This window comes from Pan troglodytes, chromosome 5 (genome assembly GCF_028858775.2).
Source record: "Pan troglodytes isolate AG18354 chromosome 5, NHGRI_mPanTro3-v2.0_pri, whole genome shotgun sequence".
Taxonomy (NCBI): domain Eukaryota; kingdom Metazoa; phylum Chordata; class Mammalia; order Primates; family Hominidae; genus Pan; species Pan troglodytes.
Window position 1 is genome coordinate 167971178 of NC_072403.2, and position 23318 is coordinate 167994495.

Genomic DNA, 23318 nt, shown 5'->3' on the forward strand with positions numbered 1-23318 from the left:
TTGATCCCTGCAAGAGGTAAAATAGCCAAGAGGAATTTCAGAATGAGAACAGAGAAAGCAAAAAGGAAGACACTGAAGAAGTGATACAATAAAGGTTTCTCAGACCTGTAGAAAGACTGAGTCTCTGGGGTGAAAGCGTTCTCTGAGAACCCCAGCAGAATGAATTCCAACACATCCACACAGTCTTGTCAGAACACCAAAAGTGAAGAGACCATTTCAGTAGCTTCCAGGGGAAAAAAGCAGGTCACAGAAATGGGAATTAGATCAGTATCTGTTGTCTAATTGGGAATACTCTATACAAGAATATAATGGAGCTTGGGCTATTATGCTCTAAAAGGAATTGTAATTAACACCAAATTCTATGCCAGGCAACCACGCCCCTACCCTGGTAGAGGACTGAAGAGACACTCTTGGAAAGGGTTTGGAACTGAGTATTCTCTGGACTCAGGGACACCAGACAACTCTTGGGCCCGGACTGGGGGACATCTCAGAAATGAGGTTTCAGTGAAAGCCTGCACACCAACAATGAGAATCCTAGACCCTTCTCCAGTTGGCTCCCAGGATACTGGTAGAGAAGTTTATATTTTGCAGGCAGAAGATGGGAGGTTTTCTCTCCAAGGGAAATGATGAGCCCAAGAAGAAAAAGACACTTGAGGGAAGCTGCGACATGAAAGTAAGAGAGGCACCAAACAACTTGAAAGGAAATTTGCCACAAAGACATAATGAATACAGAGAGGGGGGAAAATACTTCCGAAATAGTCTTAGTGAGTTAAGAGAACATTAATCCTTAAAACAAGAACAGGAAACTATAAAAATAATATTCAGTAAGAAAAATATTTTATACATTAAATTATGATGGCAGAAAATTTGAAAACATATGAACGGAAGGTATGAAAATTAAGCTTAGTAAATCTCTCAGAAAGTAGAATAAGAAGGTAGAGATGGCCAACATTAAAGGACATGAAATTAGAAAATCAACCCAGAGTGCTCAATGTCTAAATATTAGGACTTCTGAAAGGACAGAGAAAAAAGGGGAAATTTAATAAAGGCACTTGGATATTGATTTCTACCCTGAGAAATATCATCAAGCATCCATCCCATTAAATTAAAAGATGCCTTCACATGTTTATATAATTTTGACATTATTTTTGAAATATACACCAGGGGAAAAAAAAAAGAGTCCTAGAAATGTCTGGGGAAAAAATAAACAGCCCATATGCAAAGAGACCTGGAATAGAAGTAGTAATTGACTTTTCCAAAGCAACCGTGGAAGCTGGACGACAATAAAAAAATTCCTTCAGGGATCTATGGAAAATTATTTCTAACCTAGAATTTTCATTCAGCCAAATTATTAATGGAGTGTGAGGGTAGCATAAAAATATTTTCAGTTGGTACAAATATATTCATGGGATCTTAGTATGCTTCTAAAGGCTGTGCTTCACCAAATATGAAATAAACCAAAAGAGAAGAAGACACAAGATTCAGTGAACAACTGCACTCTCAATTTCCTGGAGGAAGGCCCAAGGAGGACTCAGCAGGACCACTGCACATCAGGCCCTGAGACCCGGTGGTCTGCACTGGGACAGAATGACTTTCTGAGGGAAACAACTGAAGAGATAGATTTGCCGATGTATTGAGAAGAGTTTACACGTGCGTGCATAGTTTGTTGATTAATGAGAAGCTTACAGAAAAATAAATGAAACAATATGTCAAAGTAGAGGGAATAGGTATTAATAATTCCAAGGGAAGCAGAAATTTACTAGGAATTTTGACTCTTTGTGAGTCAATGGTGAAAAATGTTTTATGTGAACTCTGATCAATTCTATGGCCAAAGTCTTGAGTTTTGATTCCATCAGAATTCTGTGAAATATGGAGATTTGTATAGAAGGGGAGTCAATCCCTGGAAATTGCATATGTTTCAAGTATTGGAAGACAGTCTCAGCATTCAGGAAGCTAGCTGGCCCTTTGTCAGAAACAGAGAAGACAGCCATTTATGCTAGAAGAGTGGCAGGACCAACTAAACACATGTGCCTCTAATTTGTAAACTGAGTGTCTATAAATTAAGAATGTTTTAAATCTGTTTAACAGGCATCTTCTCAAGTATCCTGGATCACCTTTTTTGTTTGTTTTTTTAGGCAGGTACTCATTCCGTCACCCAGGCTGGAGTGTAGTGGTGCAATCATGGCTCACTGCAGCCTGACCTCCTAGGCTCAAGCAGATCCTTCTACCTCAGCTTCCCAAGTAGCTGAGACCACAGGTGCATGCCAAACACACCCAGCTAATTTTTGTATTTCTTGTAAAGATGGAGTTTCCCTGTGTTGCCCAGGCTGGTCTTGAACTCCTGAGCTCAAGCAATCCCCAAACTTCTGCCTCAACCTCCCAAAGTGCTGAGATCACATGGATGAGCCAATGCACCATGATCACTCTTCATAAAACCGCAATCTCCATCATTCCCCACACCTTTTATTCAGCTTATGTTTTGTTTATTTAATATCACCACCTGAGACAGGCTGCATTTTGTTTATTCATAGTTTGTGTTCCTCCACCCAGATTAGAATGTAAACAACATGATATCAGAGACTTTGCTTTCATTCATGGTTGAATGGCTGACACCTAAAGTAGTACGTAGAACAAATTAGTTACTCAATAAATACCTGGTAATTAAAGAACATAAAATTCCATTCTACATTAGACATTTTTATTGTTTAAGAGGTTGACATTTATTTATTTTAGTTTTTTTTCCAGCTTTATTGAGGTATAATTGACAAATCAAAATTGTGTCTATTTAAAATGTACAATGTGATTACTTGATATATGTACACACTTCGGAACAATTACCACAATCAAGTTAATTAACACATCCATCACCTCACATAGTTACCACTTTTTTGTGTGATGAAAACAACAAATATCTATTTTAAAGTAAATTTCAAGTATAAAATACAATTTTATTCATTATAGTCATCATGCTGTACTCTAAATCCCAGAACTTATTTATCTTGTAACTAAAAGTTTGTATACTTTAACTAACATCTCTCTGTTTCCCCCAACCCCAGCCCCTGGCAACCACCATTCTACTCTCTGCTTCTGTGAGTTCCACTCTTTCAGAGTCCACATATAGTGAGATCATAACAATACTTGCCTTTCTGTGTTCAGTTTATTTCGCTTAGTATAATGTCCTCCAGGTTCATTCATGTTGTCACAAATGGCAGGGCTCCCCTCTCATTTATTATGGTTCAATAAGATTCCATTGTATACGTGTGTGTGTGTGTGTGTGTGTGTGTGTGTGTGTGTGTGTACCACATTTTCTTTATCTATTCATCTGTCCATGGACACTTAGGCCATTTCTGTATCTTGGCTATTGAGCATAATGCTGCAATGAACATGGGGTGTAGATATCTCTTCAAGACACTGATCACATTTCTTCTGGATATATACCCACAAGTGGTATTGTTGGATCATATGGTACTTCTATTTTTAATTTTTTGAGAAACCTCCATTCTGTTTGTTTTTGTTTTTGAGACAGAATCTCACTCTGTCACCCAGGCTGCAGTGCAGTGGTGCAATCTCAGCTCACTGCAATCTCTGCCTCCCGGGTTCAAGCGATTCTTCTGCCTCAGTCTCCCAAGTAGCTAGGACCACAGGCGTTCACCACCACACCCAGGTATTTTTTTGTATTTTTAGTATAGATGGGGTTTCACCATGTTGGCCAGCCTGGTCTCGAACTCCTGACCTCAAGTGATCCTCCCGCCTCAGCCTCCATACTGTTTTCAAAAGCTGCTGCACCATTTTACATTTCTACCAACAATGTACTAGGGTTCCCTTTTCTCCACACCCTCACTAACAATTGTTATCTCTTGCCTTTTTTATCATAACCATCCTGACATGTATGAGATGATACATACCTCACTGTGGTTTTGATTTGCATTTTCCTAATGATTAGTGATATTGAGCACATTCTCATACATCTCTTGGGCATTTGTATGTCTTCTTTGGAAAAAATGTCTATTTAGGTCCTTTGTCCATTATTTAATGAGTTATGTGTGTTTTTTGCTATTGAGTTGTAAGTTCCTTACATATTTTGGATATTAACTCCTTATCAGATATATGGTTTATATATTTTGTCTCTCATTTAGTAGGTTTTCTTTTGATTTTGTTGTTTCTTTTCCTGTGCAGAAGCTTTTTAGTTTGATGTAGTACCACTTATTTAATTTTTGCTCTTGTTGCCTGTGCTTTTTGTGTCATATCCAAAAAATAATTACTAAGACCAATGTCAAGGAGCTTTTTTCTTATGTTTTATTCTAGGAGGTTTATGCTTTCTGGTCTTACAGTCTTTTGCCCATTTCATTTTTGTGTATGGTGTAAGATAAGAGTCCAATTAAATTATTTTTCCATGTGGATATCCAGTTTTCCCAATACTAATTGAAGGATTGTGCTTTCCCCATTGTGTATTCTTGGCATTCTTGTCAAAGATTAGTTGACTGTGTATGTGTGAGTTTATGTCTGAGCTCTCTACTATATTCTACTGGTCTGTGTGCCTGTTTTCATATCAGTACCATACTGTTTACTATACTTCATAATGTAGTTTGAAACCAGGAAATGAAATGTCTTCAAATTTATTCTTTTTTCCTCAAAATTTATTGGGTTATTTAGGGCCTTTTGTGATTTCATACAAATTTTAGAACTTTTTTTTCTATTTCTATGAAAATGTTATTGAAATTTTTATAAGGATTGTATTAAATCTGTATATGTGGGTAGTATAGGCATTTAAACAATATTAATTCTTCCAATCCATAGACAATGGATAGCTTTTCATTTGTGTGTGTCTTCTTCAATTTCTTTCAGCAATGTCATAGTTTTCAGCACACAGGTCTTTCACCTCCTTTGTTAAATTTATTCCCAAGTATTTTATTCTTGTTGATGATATTGTAAATAGGATTTTTAAAGTTTTTTTCAATACTTAATTGTTAGTGTATAGAAACAACTAATTTTTGTATGTTGATTTTGTATCCTGAAACTTTACTCAATTCATTTATTAGTTCTAAGAGGTTTTTGGTGGACTTTTTAAGGGTTTCTATATAAAAGATCATGTCATCTGAGAACAGAGACAATTTAACTTCTTTCTTTATGATTTTAATGCCTTCTATTTCTTTTTTCTTGCCTATCGCTCTGGCTACTACTACGTTGAATAGACATTGTAAGAGTCAACACCCTTGTCTTGCTCCCAATCTTGGAGGAAAAGCTTTTAGCTTTCCACTGTTGAGTGTAATGTCAGCTGTGGTCTTGTTATATGTGGTTTCATTATGTTGAGGTACATTCCTTCTATACTGACTTTGTTGAGAGTTTTTATCAGGGAAAGATGTTGAATTTTATTGAATGCATTTTCTGCATCTATTGAGATGATCTTATGAATTGTTATCCTTCATTCTGTTAATGTAGTGTATCACATGTACTGACTTCCTTGTTAAACCATCTTTACATCCAGGAATAAATCCCCCTTGATCATAGTGTATTATATTTTTAATGTGATGTTGAATTTGGTATTTTGTTGAAGATGTTTGGATCTCTGTTTATCAAGGATTTTGACCTATAATTTTCTTTCCCTGTGGTGTCCTTATCTGACTTGGGTATGAGAGTAATGCTGGCCCCATAAAATGAGTTTGGAAGTGTTCCCTTCTCTTCAGTTTTCTGAAAAAGTTTGAGAAGGATTGGTGTTAATTATTATTTACATACTGATGGAATTTACCTGTAAAATTATCTGGTCCTAGGCTTTTCTTCACTGGGAGGTTTTTGATTACCAATTAAATCTCCATACTCATTACTGTTCAGATTACCTGTCTTCATGATTCAGACTTGGTAGATTGTATGTTTCTAGGAAATTATTTATTTTTTCTAGGTTATTCAATTTGTTCACATATAATTTTTCATAGTAGTTTATGATCCTTTGTACTTCTGTGTTATCTACTGTAATGTCTCCTCTTTCATTTCTTATTTTATTTATTTCAGTCTTCTCTTTTTCTTAGTCTGTGTAAGGGTTTGTCAATTTTGTTTAGCTTTAAAAAAACTAACTCTAAGTTTTGCTGATATTTTCTTTTCTTTTTTTTCTTTTTTACATTTTTTCTTTTGACAGGGTCTCACTCTGTCACCCAGCTGGAGTGCAGTGGCATGATCACGACTCACTGTAGCTCAACTTGGAGCAATCTTCCCACCTCATCCTTCCAAGTAACTGGGACTACAGGCATGCATCACCACACCTGGATAATTTAAAAAAATTTTTTGTACAGATCTCACTATGTTGCCCAGGCTGGTCCCAAACTCCTTGGCTGAGGCAATCCACCCACTTTGGCCTCCCAAAGCATTAGGATTATAGGCATGAGCCACTATGGCCAGCCTTGCTGATCTTTTCTGTTGTATTTGTAGTTTGTATTTATTTATTTATTTATTTATTTTTGCTCTAATCTTTATTATTTCCTTCCTTCTGCTAGGTTTGGGCTTAGCTTTTCCTAATTACTTGAGGTGTAAAGCTAGTTGTCTATTTGAGATCTTTCTTTTTCCTTAATGTAGACATTTATTGTTTTAAACTTTTATCTTAGAACTGCTTTGGCTGCATCCCATAAGTTTTCTGTGTTGTGTTTCCATTTTTATTTGTCTCAAAATATATCTTTATTTTCCTTTTGACTTTTCCTATAACCCATTGATTGTTCAGGAATATGTTGTTTAATGTCTACATATTTGTAAATTTTTCTATTCTCCCATTGATTTTTAGTTTCATATCATTGAGATCAGCAAAGATTCTTAATATGATTTCCATCTTCTCAAACTTTTTAAGACTTATTTGTGGTCTAGCATATCTACATTAGTCCTTAACATATACTTCATAAATTATTACATAAAATTCCCAATTTTTATTTCAATATTACTTTTTTTTGCTTCTAAAACCAGAAGAAGAAATGTAAAATTGCAATTTGACATACTTTAACTGAACAGCCCTATGGCCTGGAAAAAAACCATAACTTCAAAATCTCATAGGACTTTACCATCATGAGATGTCTACCTTTCTAACCAAAACAATTCCATGTGTAGACATTTAAAAAATATGCCAAGACTCTACTTGAAACTATAAATCTCTTTTGAATGGGAGTTATTTAGTAAATTATGTCAAAGAGCAAAAAAATTAAGAACAAAAATTATCTGCATCTTTGTATGTAAGACTTTTATATTCAACAGTATTTACTAAATTTATGAGACCTTAGTTTTTGCTTTACAAACCAAACTAAGAAAACAAACAAAATAATTTTGATGAAAACATCTTGGACTGATGTTGTGGAAAAGGTAAAATCCAAAATAGCACAAATCTGCTCAGCTAACTAATGTAGCACCAGGCCTACTTACATAATTCTTGGGGAGGGCAATTCTTTTTGAAGTAATTTTCACCCCCAGACCACAGGATAAATTAAGAGTAGAAAGGCTGGGTCAGAACACATGCAAATTCGGGGTACACATTTGACTATGAAATGAGATTGGTTGACTTAAGCAATTTTGGTTTAACATTTCACTAATTAGGTAGGGGACAGTTCTGATTGTGATGAGATTGTCCCACTCCATATCAGATTTCCTAGGAGACACATTAATTAAAGCAATTCTCCTTCCTCATGAACTAAAACTTTACAGAGACTAAGTGTACCTCCCCCACCCTCATCCTGTCACACACTCAACTCTGTGTCTCTCTCTTGAGAAAAAGAGTGACAGCAAAAAAATAAAATCAAATACATAAGAGGCAGAAATAGCATTGCAACCTTGGCAAGCTTGTCTGAATATTTTTAGAAAATTCCAAACAGCACAGATACAATAAATCACCAATGGCTCAGAAAGACATGACATGACAGATCTTGCTATAACCACAGAGAAGGAAATACCATCAAACAAAAACTTTCTAAATGTAAATGTACAAAACTGCATGCAAATGCATGAGCCAAAGAATCATATGATAAACAGGTAGAAGAAGGATTAAAACTAGATATGTATCATCCCTTACATATCTCCTCGGGCCATCATTCAAAATAAGGTGCTCTAGCATATCTCTATGAAGAATAGTCACAAATATTAAATAAATCCATATGACGATGGGACTGGGCATCTCATGTAGATTATGGCACAGGACCCATGATGTGTCTGCTGTTATCAAACTCCCTACATCACGGGAAAGACCATAGAATCAGGGCACAGCAGGAAGAAACTATTCCATCTTCTCCATCACTTCCCTGCTTTTCTACCATGACCATCAACAGGCTCAAAAAAGTCCACTGACACACCTGAGATGTTGGAATGTGACACATGGAGAGGGTGCAGTGAGGTAGGAAGAGCACAGAAACTGGAATGACATCAGTGGACGCTTGCATCGCATTCCTGTGACTTCTTTCTGTAATTTCCTAAGCAGTTTCTGGCCATCCTTCCTCATCTTTAAAATGCAAATAATAATGTAGACTTTGCAGGTTTTTGAGCCAAGGAGACAATGAAAATTTCTCAAAACAGGGCTCACAATGGTAGCTATTTACCACCAGTAGCCAAATCCAAAGAGCACCCTTCCCACAGTCCCCTGATCCACTCAGTCTGCTTGGCATGCACTAGGAATGAAGGAGTACAGAGAATAAACATAAAAAAGGAGGTCAAAACTCTATATATAGCTATTAAGCAATCTAAAATGAATATCTTTGTGTTCAGCTAGCAAATATTTATTGTCTATTATACGTCAAAAATAATCTCTATTTGTCAGACGCCTAACCTTATCTAACAAGACTACCATAAAAGACAGGTGATGATTTGCTGGATTGGTCACAATTTGAATTAGTTAGAAGTATTTATTAACTGTATATATTAGATTGATGTCCATTTCGTTGCATATTTAGAGAGAGAGATAAAGGAGGAGGAGGGGGAAGAGAAAAAGAGAGAGAGAGAAAGAGAGAGAGGAGGTGACCTGTATGTTTAGGGATTTTGAAGCCAAGGCAGCCACAGTTATTAATCTCTAATATGTATCCCCGAGTCCCTAAGAACATATGTGATTATAAAAATGAACATGCAGAAGGCTGTGATAGTCATAAGGGAATGAAGAATGGTAAGGCTCAGATAAGGACCTCCAAAAAAATCCTTTTATTGGAAATTGCACTCAAAAGCAAAGAAATAAAGTGGTACTAAGGCCTCACCATCTAGTTTGCAGAATTGAGACTTGTAGAGATTTTACTGACCATCTCCATTATTTGTCTAGTAATTTTCTCTTAAACTTTATTATTCTGGCATGAATTTTGGATTGTTCCAATTCTAGAACTGTCAAGGAATAGCAGCACACTCACAACAAACACCCTTCGAAGAAAACCCAGGAAGACCCATGTAATAGATTCCTGGGACTCAAATTAGAAGGCATGGTGGTATTCTTCACTATTTGTCTGCAGTGATTTGTGGAATAAATCTCTCACTTTTCCTAACCCTACTTTCTTTTATTATTAAAATAAAAGTAATTATTCTCATGCACTTGCCTCAGAGAAAGCCGTGAGCACATACTTAGCAATTTTATAAGGAAGCTTTAATAGATCAGGAGGAATAAAGATGGGTGGATGGATGAGAGTACAGCATTGGCTGTTACTGCTGCCCCATCCGCTAGAGACTAGAATATTAAACAGTCCAGTCACAGCCTGCTGCTAAACCTGTAGGCTCTGAGAAGAGAGACACATATCAGCTCATTAACGTTCTGTAGTAAAACCAGGATAAGAATTCAGAGCCACCACACAAAGCTGACAAGAGAGAGGAGAATTGGTCTTACCAGGAATGTCGTTGGGGCTCCACTGGTTAGAGAAAAATGGAAATCAGAGTGGGCAGGTTTTCTTGGCAAGTCCCAAAATAAAAGGTAATAGGAAGCTCCTGTTCTCTAATTCTTTCTGAAACCACGAAGAAGCATGGTGCAAGGGAAAGCTTTGATAGAAGGCTTAAAGGGCTTCTTATTTCACCTAACCCATTTTCCCCATCCTGCTGTCCACCAGGCTTGGCAAACCACACATTTGTATGTGTACCTGGGTTGATCTGTCATGGGAAATGTCTTTTGGCTCTTATTCAAATCACTGTGATGCCTAGAAAGAGATATTACTTGTTATAAAGCCATGCCAAGATTGTTTCCAGCCTAAACACTTCTTTTTCTAAACCCAGGAGCTCGTGTGTGTCTTTAGCTTAAAAGTGACAAAGATGAAAGAAATACAGGTCTGATCAAATCTAAAATTATATAGACATGATTTCTCAGACACGTTTTTTAAGGTTAAGTAAATCCAACTTTCCAAATGCCCTAGGCTGCGTTGATCTCCAAGTATCTTTGGGGAAAGTGTGACGTCTATTAATAAATTTTTCTGCTTCCTTAGCTCGGGGTTTAGGAGTACACAAACTACCCCCTCTGGAAGCATGTTACAAGATGGGACTTTCCCGGCTTCAACTTCTTCTGCAATGGGTAAGGAGTCTAGGAACGTGGGGATACTAACTATGATACTATGGCATACCTGCCACAAATAAGTTTCCTATAATAATGTAATTAGGAAGATTGTGACTGTTTAACTTAGAGAATTTTCTAAAATGGGCTTTAAGAAAAGACAGATAAAGGAAAAATGAGTGCACAAAATAAATGTGGGCTTCCAAATGATTTTAGTGACTTTTTTGAGGGAAACTTGGTGACTACGTAAGGCCAAATTGAAAAGCCCAGTATGGATTTTTAGAACTGGTTAAGAGATAGAAACTAAGAAGCAGAAATCAATGGTCATTGCTCAGCTTCAGACAAAGTTAATAGTTACTGCCTTAAGAATCTGATTATAGTTAATCCTCTAGTGCTAATTTTCTTCAATATATTTATTAACAACCTGGAAGTGTAAAACGTGCTGATAAAAAATAATTACGCAGCCTGTCAAGGCTCAGAGAAATTGTGAGCAGGGAAGAAATAAGTCACAAAGATAGCCAAGGAAAGAAATTCAACTTAGCTAAGGGAAAGTGATGCCCAACTGGAAATCATTTTCAATAATCTTCCCCAAATCCCTTAAAGTGAATAAGAGATGTTAGGCAGATGCCACTGCATGTAGCAAAACACAGTCCCCCTTGATTTGAAGGACCAAGTATAGTTTTAGCCAAGTTATTTTACACAAGACACAGCAGAATTCAGAATTAGCCTAAAAAAGATGACCCAGGTAAGAAGAACAACAACCAAAAAAGCTTGGACATGCTGTTCTGGAGAGAGTTGTTAACACATAATAAGTTCAACAATCTATACATGGTGATATGGTTTAGCTCTGTGTCCCCACCCCAATCTCATCTTGAATTGTAGTAATCCCCACGTGTTGTGGGAGGGACCTGGAGGGAGGTGACCAAATCATGGGGGTGGATTTTTCCCATGCTGTTCTCACGATAGTGAATATGTCTCATGAGATCTGATGGTTTTATAAGGAGGAGTTTCCCTGCACATGCTCTCTCTTGCCTGCCACTATGTAAGACATGAATTTGCTCCTCATTTGTCTTCTGCCATGGTTGCAAGGCCTCTTCAGCCATGTGGAACTGTGAGTCCTTTAAACTTCTTTCCTTTATAAGTTACCCAATCTCAGGTATGTCTTTATTAGCAGTGTGAGAACAGACTAATACAATGGACTCCAAAGAACTGGAGTGAATAATTATTATAGAGATAATTGCTGCACCTTAGCTATACCTTGAATGACTTATCATGAGTATGGCTATTATGAAATACTATCTCTGTAAACTCTACCCCTAAAAATAGGGCAATGATGTCAAAGTTAACAACTGGTAGAAGACTCATCGATGAATAACTAGTCTTGAACAGAAGGGGGAAAGAGTTGAAAGCTAGCCCGTGCAGCCTTTCCCCTGTATTCTCATCTTATTCTTACCCTGCTTAGGCACTTGTGGGGCTTCACAGGACCTCTCAGAAAGGACCATGTTCAGGAACACTGTTTTCCTACCAGCCAAATATTTTTTAATTAATTTAAGATTGAGTGTCTGACCCTCTGACTTTCCAATAACAGGGTTGAGCTGTGTTTTGCTTGTTTGTTTGTTTTTAGAAAATAGAAAAACAGAGAAACCACACATGTATTAGGAGACCTACTCACTTCACAGGACATTTGTAGTAAAAAGACCATCGGAATAAAATTACTTAAACTAGTGAATCTTTTTCAAATTCAGATGCAGAAATTAGGGTGAAACAATTGGCTGCTTGTGAAAATACACACAGCATTTTCCTGTAAGTTAGACCCAAAGACAACATATATTACTGATGGAAATATCAAAATAACACTTAAAGAAGTACACTGACCAGAACGATATCTTTTGATTTTTCAAATATTCCACATTCTCCATAATAATGTGTTTCTTTGTTTTTATTTCAAAAAAACTTTATACTAGGGAAAATTAGTTTAAACTAAAATAATTTACTTTCTAAAAGCATTTGATCAAGTCTACAAACACTTAACATGAATAGAATTTTAATTATAAAAACTAGCCAGCAATTTCCTATGATATTAAAAAATATGCTCCTCGGCATTTGCTTTCAAGTCGCACCACACAAAGCCAATCTCTTGCTAATGCTTTAACGCACCTTCCACTTGTTCTATTACCAGCCACTGAAACCACTGGGATGTGTGGGAGGAACTGGGGAGGAACTTCACATGCACGAACTTTTGGAAAATTAGACTCAAAAGTTGACTCATGAACAAGTATTTACTGAATAACATCTGTCTGGTGCTTTACCAGCCAATGGCTAAGGATGAGAAATATCTAACTCTAGACACAGCAAAGGGATCATGTGGAGAAGTGGTTGGTGATCTGAAATGAAAAAGAAGGTGGAGTAGTTACCAGAAATAGCAGCATAATCATAACCACAGCAGGAATTGAGTTATTATAGGTGCAAAAATGGAGGCTCAGAGGTGCCAAGTAATTTGTCCAAGGTTGGCGGGAGGGTCACACACAAAAATGTGACAGATTCAGGATTCAAAACACCCAAAATCAGTGTTTATACATAACTAGTTAGAATTTTCCATGCCATGTGAGACTGAAGCATCCTTTATGAGAATCCTGCTTCAAGACATGAAGATAGTGCCTAGCTATTTCTTGGGCTGCAAAGAAAGGATTGGATGGTTGAAAAACTATCTATTGCTTAATGACCATCCACTATGAGTGTAGCACTATATTTTTTTTTATTTTATTATTATTATACTTTAAGTTTTAGGGTACATGTGCACAATGTGCAGGTTAGTTACGTATGTATACATGTGCCATGCTGGTGTGCTGCACCCATTAACTCGTCATTTAGCATTAGGTATATCTCCTAAAGCTATCCCTCCCCCCTCCCCCCACCCCACAACAGTCCCCAGAGTGTGATATTCCCCTTCCTGTGTCCATGTGTTCTCATTGTTCAATTCCCACCTATGAGTGAGAATATGTGGTGTTTGGTTTTTTGTTCTTGCGATACTTTACTGAGAATGATGATTTCCAATTTCATCCATGTCCCTACAAAGGACAGGAACTCATCATTTTTTATGGCTGCATAGTATTCCATGGTGTATATGTGCCACATTTTCTTAATCCAGTCTATCATTGTTGGACATTTGGGTTGGTTCCAAGTCTTTGCTATTGTGAATAGTGCCACAATAAACATACGTGTGCATGTGTCTTTATAGCAGCATGATTTATAGTCCTTTGGGTATATGCCCAGTAATGGGATGGCTGGGTCAAATGGTATTTCTAGTTCTAGATCCCTGAGGAATTGCCACACTGACTTCCACAAGGGTTGAACTAGTTTACAGTCCCACCAACAGTGTAAAAGTGTTCCTATTTCTCCACATCCTCTCCAGCACCTGTTGTTTCCTGACTTTTTAATGATTGCCATTCTAACTGGTGTGAGATGGTATCTCATTGTGGTTTTGATTTGCATTTCTCTGATGGCCAGTGATGGTGAGCATTTTTTCATGTGTTTTTTGGCTGCATAAATGTCTTCTTTTGAGAAATGTCTGTTCATGTCCTTTGCCCACTTTTTGATGGGGTTGTTTGTTTTTTTTCTTGTAAATTTGTTTGAGTTCATTGTAGATTCTGGATATTAGCCCTTTGTCAGATGAGTAGGTTGCGAAAATTTTCTCCCACTTTGTAGGTTGCCTGTTCACTCTGATGGTAGTTTCTTTTGCTGTGCAGAAGCTCTTTAGTTTAATCAGATCCCATTTGTCAATTTTGGCTTTTGTTGCCATTGCTTTTGGTGTTTTAGACATGAAGTCCTTGCCCATGCCTATGTCCTGAATGGTATTGCCTAGGTTTTCTTCTAGGGTTTTTATGGTTTTACATCTAACGTTTAAGTCTTTAATCCATCTTGAATTAATTTTTGTATAAGGTATAAGGAAGGGATCCAGTTTCAGCTTTCTACATATGGCTAGCCAGTTTTCCCAGCACCATTTATTAAATAGGGAATCCTTTCCCCATTTCTTGTTTTTCTCAGGTTTGTCAAAGATCAGATAGTTGTAGATATGTGGCATTATTTCTGAGGGCTCTGTTCTGTTCCATTGATCTATATCTCTGTTTTGGTACCAGTACCATGCTGTTTTGGTTACTGTAGCCTTGTAGTATAGTTTGAAGTCAGGTAGCATGATCCCTCCAGCTTTGTTCTTTTGGCTTAGGATTGACTTGGCGATGAGGGCTCTTTTTTGGTTCCATATGAACTTTAAAGTAGTTTTTTCCAATTCTGTGAAGAAAGTCATTGGTAGCTTGATGGGGATGGCATTGAATCTGTAAATTACCTTGGGCAGTATGGCTGTTTTCATGATATTGATTCTTCCTACCCATGAGCATGGAATGTTCTTCTATTTGTTTGTATCCTCTTTTATTTCATTGAGCAGTGGTTTGTAGTTCTCCTTGAAGAGGTCCTTCACATCCCTTGTAAGTTGGATTCCTAGGTATTTTATTCTCTTTGAAGTAATTGTGAATGGGAGTTCACTCATGATTTGGCTCTCTGTTTGTCTGTTATTGGTGTATAAGAATGCTTGTGATTTTTGCACATTGATTTTGTATCCTGAGACTTTGCTGAAGTTGCTTATCAGCTTAAGGAGATTTTGGGCTGAGACAATGGGGTTTTCTAGATATACAATCATGTCATCTGCAAACAGGGACAATTTGACTTCCTCTTTTCCTAATTGAATACCCTTTATTTCATTCTCCTACCTAATTGCCCCGGCCAGAACTTCCAACACTATGTTGAATAGGAGTGGTAAGAGAGGGCATCCCTGTCTTGTGCCAGTTTTCAAAGGGAATGCTTCCAGTTTTTGCCCATTCAGTATGATATTGGCTGTGGGTTTGTCATAGATAGCTCTTATTATTTTGAGATACGTCCCATCAATACCTAATTTATTGAGAGTTTTTAGCATGAAGGGTTGTTGAATTTTGTCAAAGGCCTTTTCTGCTTCTGAAACTATTCCAATCAATAGAAAAAGAGGGAATCCTCCCTAACTCATTTTATGAGGCCAGCATCATCCTGATACCAAAGCCGGGCAGAGACACAACCAAAAAAGAATTTTAGACCAATATCCTTGATGAACATTGATGCAAAAATCCTCAATAAAATACTGGCAAACCGAATCCAGCCGCACATCAAAAAGCTTATCCACCATGATCAAGTGGGCTTCATCCCTGGGATGCAAGGCTGGTTCAATATACGCAAATCAATAAATGTAATCCAGCATATAAACAGAACCAAAGACAAAAACCACATGAGTGTAGCACTATATTAAGTCCTGGGCAGAACCAGAGCAAATCCAAGAGAAGAGAATTGATCATCAAGTACACTGCATACTTAAGAGTTGTCATTACTAAATATTGGTTGAATTAATGCAGACAAATACATGAATGCCCTGATAAATATTGTGACCCTTACACCCTAAGTTTTCTAGAATATGTCTATATGGTGGAATCATTATTGCCATTTTTGAAGAAGCAGTTTCCAAAGTACTTCCTGGAGGATCTCTCTCTCTCCCTTTTCTCTCTCTCTCTTTCTCTTTCACACACACACACACACACACACACACACACACACACACACACACACAGCAGCAGCAGCAGCAGCAGCAGCAGGAGCAGCAAGGTGCTCATCTATTCCCTTAGACACAAGTCCTGCCCTAGACTTGGCAAATTGCCTTTTCTGCCCAACCCACAGGATTGAGAATCTGAAGTGAAGTGGAAAATAAGAGCTGAAATAGAGCCATATTTGGGCACAAACCTTGAGAGATGAAAAGAAGGAAGGAAGTAGAGGATGTGCAAGCAGAATTAGAGAGTGTTAAATACGAAGTGTTCTCAGACAGAGGGAGAACAGCAAGCAAGCTGCAACCTGTCGGCCCAAGGGAAAAAATTCCAGGTGTTCAGCGCTTCTCATTCCCCCCACCCCACATGCCTTCATCTTTCTGTCCTTCTGCTAGGCTAATAAGACCAAGGAGACACCCTCACGTCTTCCCAGTGTGTTTGGGTGGGATTATTTCCCATGATGATAGACAGGCTTTGTACTAATGCTCCAGCACTGTCATGAGGAAAGATAGGGGACACTCAAACTTATTCCCTGCCACTTTCAAGCCCTGGCTGCAACCATTTTTTCCTACAAAATAACCTCAACTGAGAGAGAGCAAGAGAAGGATACCTCCTTATTCAGGACAAGAAAGATGCTCTAGAGGTAAATGGGAAGTGTTCAAGATTATTGGGGAAAATGTGTTCATCCTGGAAAGACATTCCACTGTCAAATGCTGGCCAGGAAGGAGAGGAATAAAAAGACATGGGAAGAGAGATGGGAATGTAGACTTTCCTTCTGGTGGCTCTCTGTGAGGTGGAAGTGAGAATGTCTCCACGAAACAGAAGAGTCGGCAGGAAAGGCTTCTTAGAATTCTGCCACCCAGCGCTGACAGCCCTCGGCATATTTTCAGCACGAGGTACATTAACAAATAAGGAAAAGCATCCTCCTGGGCCTCTAATAACATTTATTTCATGCATCATTTCCTCAGAGGAATAGTAGGCTGTGTATTTCTTTATTCCCGGTGTGTCCTGCCTAAGAAATACTAGCCAAGATCACCTGCTTACTTCTGTGTATTTTACAACCCTCCTTAAGCTTTGTTTGTCTTTCCCCAGTTCCTATTCTTCTTTCTATGCACTCCATACTATGTAGGTCTAAATAAAAGGGGCACAAATGCTAAGACCCCAAGCTGGAATCACTGACTCTGCAGTGTCAAGACGTCTCAAATCTTTTATGGAAGGAGGCAGAGTAAGAATCCAGAATAAATAAATCGAATGGGCTATGCAGTGTAGACTGAAACTAGGATAAATAAGCAAAAATGAGAGTGGTTCCCAGGCCTCCAGGGATCCTGTCAGCCCTAGACATGTGCCAGGTGTTCTGGGCTCTTCTATTGGCCCGAGTTAGCCTGAACCTCAATATGGGCTCCCGTCCTTGGCTGCACAGAACACCTGGCAACTCAAGCTTTCTTCTCGGCCCTATGGTGAGGACTATCCTCCCAAGGCCCAGGTCTGCTGATTAACAAAGTAGCTCCAAGTTCTGAGTTCCCTCTTCTCCATTTGTCCATCAGCCTCATTGGTGTTATAATCCCAGCAAACTCCAACAGGATCTATGCTGGGAAAAATAATTTTAAAGTTGATCTTTCCATGCAACTTCAAGGGTCTTTTTGCCACAACTCTCAGCCCCTATGATACCTTAAGCTCCCACCACGCACTCGGCCAGAGGGGCAGTGGGAAGGCCCCACTGACCCCAAAGGACAGACCTCACCCAGCTCTATCTGATGCTTCCTCAAGAGAAATGGAAAAACTGGGTGGAGCACACGCTCTGGGCTGCAAAGCCTGAAGCTGCAGTAATGACATAGAAAAATGATTATGAAATAAAATGTTAAATGGAAAACAGAGTATGGAACTGTGCCTACATTACAGCTATAACTACATAAAATGTATTTATTTAGTAAGAGAACATAGAACATGAAAAACACAAAAATGGCCATTTATTGCGATGGTGAGTCACGGGCAAAGTTTTACTTTCATTTCAATTTTCATTAACATATTGCAATGTTATTTGTGCAACACAGAAAATAAATGAACCGTCTGATCCCACGAAGCTACGTACTATATTACTCCTGTTGTGAGCTGAACTTGCAGTTCAGTTTCCTCAAACCTACACCTATACTGACCTACTGTAAATGTAACTAACTCACCACCCCACCAATCCTACAACTTTAACTACTGAAATAACTGACTTCAAACCCCCTCATATTCATGCTGCTTCTTCCTGCCATAGTGTGGATATTGTCCCTCCAAACCTCATGATGAAGTCTGATCACCAGTGTTGGAGATGGGCCTCATGGGAGGTGTTTGGGTCATGGGGGTGGATCCCTCATGAATGGCTTGGTGCCATCATCCTTGTGGTAATGGCTGAGTTCTAACTCTTAGTTCCCATGGGAGCTGGTTGTTAAAAACAGCCTGACACCTCTGATTCCCTCTTGCTTCCTCTCTTGCCATGTCCTCTCTGCACATGCCAGCTCCTGTTCACTGCCACTCCTGCCACGAGTGGAAGCAGCCTGAGGTCCTCATCAGAAGCAGATGCTAGTGTCATATGTCTTGTGCATCCTGCAGAACCATGAACCAAATAAACCTCTTTTCTTTATAAATTACACAGCCTCAGGTGTTCCTTTATAGCAACACACAACAGATCAAGACACTTGCCTTATCCCAACATTTATACCAGAACAGAGGCATTTGTCCTCTGCTGCCTTTTCAACCCACCAAGGGTTGAAATGCCAAGGCTTTCGTGAGTGAGTGTGCAGATATCAAGCCATATCTGCATCATTTATTAATGACCAGACTTACTTAACATCATGTTAATTTCTATACAGACCATTTTAAATCAGTTCAAGAAATGCTTGAATATGTTGCCATGTTCTCAGAATGGTACCAGTATCGCCAGGGACCTGAAAGAACTAAAAGGAGAAAGATTTCTGTCTTTGGCCATATCCATCAAGTAAGGGAGAGCTCATAGTTGAATGTGGGGGACAGTGGCAGGCTTGCCGGTCTTAGAAGACTGGGAAGAGGTGAGCCGTGCTGTTGCAAGGTGCACTATTTCCCCCATGATGTCTGTGGAAGCTGAATCACTTTTGTAACTTAAGAACCATGCTCTTTATGGCATCATTTTTAAGAAGGACTACAGAACAATGCTGTAAATCATTCACTGGGACACACTGTATGGTAAGAAAGGAGAGAGAGGGAGGAAAGTAGACGGCAGAATAATATTTATGAAAGGATTAAAAAAATAAGTAAACCGGAAAGTGAGTAATTAGGTTGAGAAAGAATTTGTATAAAGACAGCTCCAGAAAGATTTACAGCAGTAATCCCTAATTTTTTTTCACCACCGAGGGCCACCTTTATTACTTTTCTCAGTAGGATGCACATCTTCACAAATTTTTGTCTACTAACCACAAAACATCTATTGTGTACTGATTAATTTGTTTCATCATTTGGGTTCACTGACAACATCCAGAATTGCCAATCAGAGCTTTTAATCATTACAAACTAACTTATATTAACACAACTGATGTAAAATGATTTTCTCCCCCCAAAACGATGACTTTGCATTTAGTCATCACAGCCTCACTGCAGATTCCCACTAAGCTTTTTGAAATACTGAAAATAGCTCAAGAGTCAATTATGATCAGAGTATTGAAAGGTATAGGGACCCTGGGGTTGAAATTCTCAAGGTCTGCAGTAGCCAAGAAGACCAGGGACCCGCAAAAGCAGACTCAGGTTGGAAGGCACTGGGCTTGCATGTGGTAAGTTTGTTCAGAGGAAGAGGATTATGAGTCCTATGGAAAGACTCACAGGCATTAGTGGGCATCAGCAAACGGCTAGGAGGCCCAGGAAGTCCAGTGAGAGGCAGATGGCACCTCTACGTGGATGAGTTTTATTTCTTAGTACCTCCTCACATCTATCTTTCGTTATCTTTCCTGGTGTTACCTTCGCTAATCACATTAAGAAGTTGTTGGTCTCTGTTTTTTCCTTTTTTTTTTTTTTTTTTTGAGATGGAGTTTTGCTCTTGTTGCCTAGGCTGGAGTGCAATGGTGCAATCTCAGCTCGCTGCAACCTCCACTTCCCAGGTTCAAGCAATTCTCCTGCCTCAGCCTCCCAGGTAGCTAGAATTACAGGTGCCTGCCTTGGCCTTGCAAAATGGTAGGATTACAGGTTTGAGCCACTACGCCCACCTGTTGGTCTCTTTTTAATGAAACAGTGACTTAGTATTCTTGTAGAGAATTGACATATGTAAGCCTGCCATTATTGCTTTCAAATTTAGATCCCTCTGTTCCTGCTCTGGGCTCGACTGTAACCTGTATACTAGAAAGGGAAAAAAGAAAGACATTTGTAGATGTCTTATTTCAACTCCCAGTAGCCTCACAAACTGGACTGTGGACTAACAGAAGTACAGAACTGGAAAGGGAGGAACGCTGTGCCCTGCAGGAGCCCACTGTTGGTCCGGAGTGTGTGTGACAGCAGGGTGGAAGAGGAGTGGTTCCAGCACAGAACAGGGAACAGGGAGGTGCGACTGGGAAGGACAGACCTTCTGTAGGCAAAGCCCATGCATAAAGAAGCTTTTAGGAAAGAATTAGGTTTGATCTACAATGAAATAACTACTACAGGAGCCATGTCCCAAGGAGTATTCTATAACCAGTAAAGGAGAAGCCCTATAGTAAAAGACTAACGTTCTTTCACTTTGTTTAACCCAGAAATTCCCAAGGTAATTTAACCACAGAAATCTTCTATGCGATATGTAGTAACACCCCCTCACATCCCATTAAGTCAATGGAAACAGTGAGCAGAGGGTGTAGAATGTGGAAAATCCTCATGTTGACTAAATGGCCATTGGAATGCTGTGACCAGAGATACTGACTTAGCAACTCAGAAGATTCAGAGGATGAGACATAGACACTCAATAAGACAGTGTAGAAAAAGAGAATTCAGATGAGACGAGGAACTTAAATTCTCATTGCTATTTGGGTACCCTCAAAAAACCAAAACAAAGAGAGAAAGAAAAGTGAAAAATGGAGAGGAAACTGTCAGAGAATGTGCATGAGTTTATTGTGACTGCTGTAACAAAAGACCGCAAACCGGCGGTCTTAACACAACAGAAGCTTATTCTCTCAGAGTCCTGAAGGCCAGAAGCCCAAAGTCAGTATCACTGGACTGCAATAAAGGTGTCAGCAGGGTCATATGCTGTCTGGAGGCTCTAGGGGAGAATCCTCATGCCTCCTTCAGTTCCTGGTGGCTGCTGGCTTGGGTGGTGGCTGCATCACTCTTCTCTTCAAGACCAGCATCTTCAAAGCTCTCTCTGCTCTCTTTGCATGACCTATCCTATGGGTGTGTTGTCAAATCCCTCTCTGCCTGTCTCTCTTTAGCTCTCTTAAAGACACTTGTGATTGCATTTAGGGCCCACCAGGAAAATCCAGGAAACACTCTCCATCTTAGGACCATTAAATTAATCACACCTGCAAAGATACACCCCTCCTCTTGAAGAATTAGGACATGAATATCTTTGCAGGCCATATTTTAGCCTACCACAGAGGGCAATTAAAATGATTTGGAAATAAAGGAAGAAGAAGCTTTTAAGAAGAGAGTGTGCTATTGTGAATAGTGCTGTAATGAACATATGCGTATGTGTATCTTTATAATAGAATGATTTACATTCCTTTGGCTATATACCCAGAAATGGGATGGCTGGGTCAAATGGTATTTCTGGTTCTAAAACTTTGAGGAATTGCTACACTGTCTTCCACAATGGTTGAACTAATTTAAATTCCCACCAACAGGGTAAAAGCATTCCTATTTCTCTGCAACCTCAGCAGCATCTGTTGTCTCTTGACTTTTTAATAATCGCAATTCTGACTGGCATGAGATGGTATCTCATTGTGGTTTTGATTTGCATTTCTCTAATGATCAGTGATGTTGAGCTTTTCAGTTGGGGGGAACATTAGGGAAAAGAGCTAATGCATCCTGGGCTTAATATCTAGGTGATGGGTTGATAGGTAAAGCAAACCACCATGGCACACTTTTACCTGTGTAAGAAACCTGCACATCCGCACATCCGGCACACGTGCCCTGGAACTTAAAAAAAAAAAAAAACAAGAAAGTAATTATTTTTTTAAAAAAAGAAGAAAGTGTGGTCAAGGTCATCATGCTGCAAAGATAATAAGAAAGGGAAGAATTTAAAGAGCAGCTCATATCGAGCAGTTAGAAGGCTGCTGATGGACATGGTCAGAGCATTCCAGTGCATTCCACTATGGGGGAAGCCCCACTTGAGAGTGTTCAGGAGAAATGGACCATGAGGAAGTATAAATAGAAACAGAGAGTTTCATACATTTTTAAAAGCTACATAAAAACATAGTTACATTTATGAAGTATAATTTGGTGATGGATTGCAATCACTACATTATAAAGATAAATTTGAAAAGAAAATGAACTTCGGAGTTAGTTTTGTGCTTCTTCTTCACTTGCGAACATCTCTGAATAATATTTTCCCAATGCTTACTGCCCTCAGGTTTTCATGTCTCCTCTAATCGGTGCTCTATTTTTCCTGCTCACAGTTCCCTGCCTTCTTCCTTTCTTTCTCTTACATCCTGTTCTCTGTTCTCCCACTAGACCTGGCCTTCATCCATCTCTCAGTAAGGAAACCTGAGTGTCCAGCCCTTACCTAAGCACAGTTGATAAAGAGTCATGGATATAACAGAAAGAAGAGGATTTCCAAGAGCAAGAAATATTTTATTATATTTTTGTTAGAAGGGCTAAAATCAATGAGAAATAGGAAGGGAAATAAGGAAGAAAATAGGGTTTAAAACATTTGGCACCAACCACAGATAGACATACATAATCAAGTATGTAGAAACATGGAAGAATTAGCCAAAAATAATATGGACAATAAGCAAAATAAGATTTGTACAAATCTTCTAAAGAATTCATGTCTTTGTTACTGTTTTTTCCCATTTGACTTATATATTTATTCCCAGAATAAAATGAAAACACAGTGGCATAGTGGGGCTCAATTTATCTCATCTCATAAATACCTTATGATATCTAAGAGGTTAAGGGCTTTGGAATCCCAAATCTTTTGGGACAGAGGACAGGAGAGTTTATAAGAAAATTAGAAGTCCTGTGTCTTTAAATGTTTATAAGCAGCTTTATTCATAATAGCCCAAATTAGGAACCACCCTAATGTCCATCAACTGACTAATGGATCA

At 38.7% G+C, this 23318-nt stretch overlaps 1 long non-coding RNA gene across 1 annotated transcript in view; it reads left to right on the forward strand.

Annotated features, from left to right (window-relative positions):
* The first annotated feature begins 367 nt into the window (after positions 1 to 367).
* Positions 368 to 23318, forward strand: part of LOC129144343 (uncharacterized) — a 31832-nt gene continuing 8881 nt past the window's right edge. Inside the window, exons 1-2 of the long non-coding RNA XR_008548716.1 lie at positions 368 to 1650; positions 10401 to 10486. This is a non-coding gene — a long non-coding RNA (uncharacterized LOC129144343). The remainder of the gene's footprint in view (positions 1651 to 10400; positions 10487 to 23318) is intronic.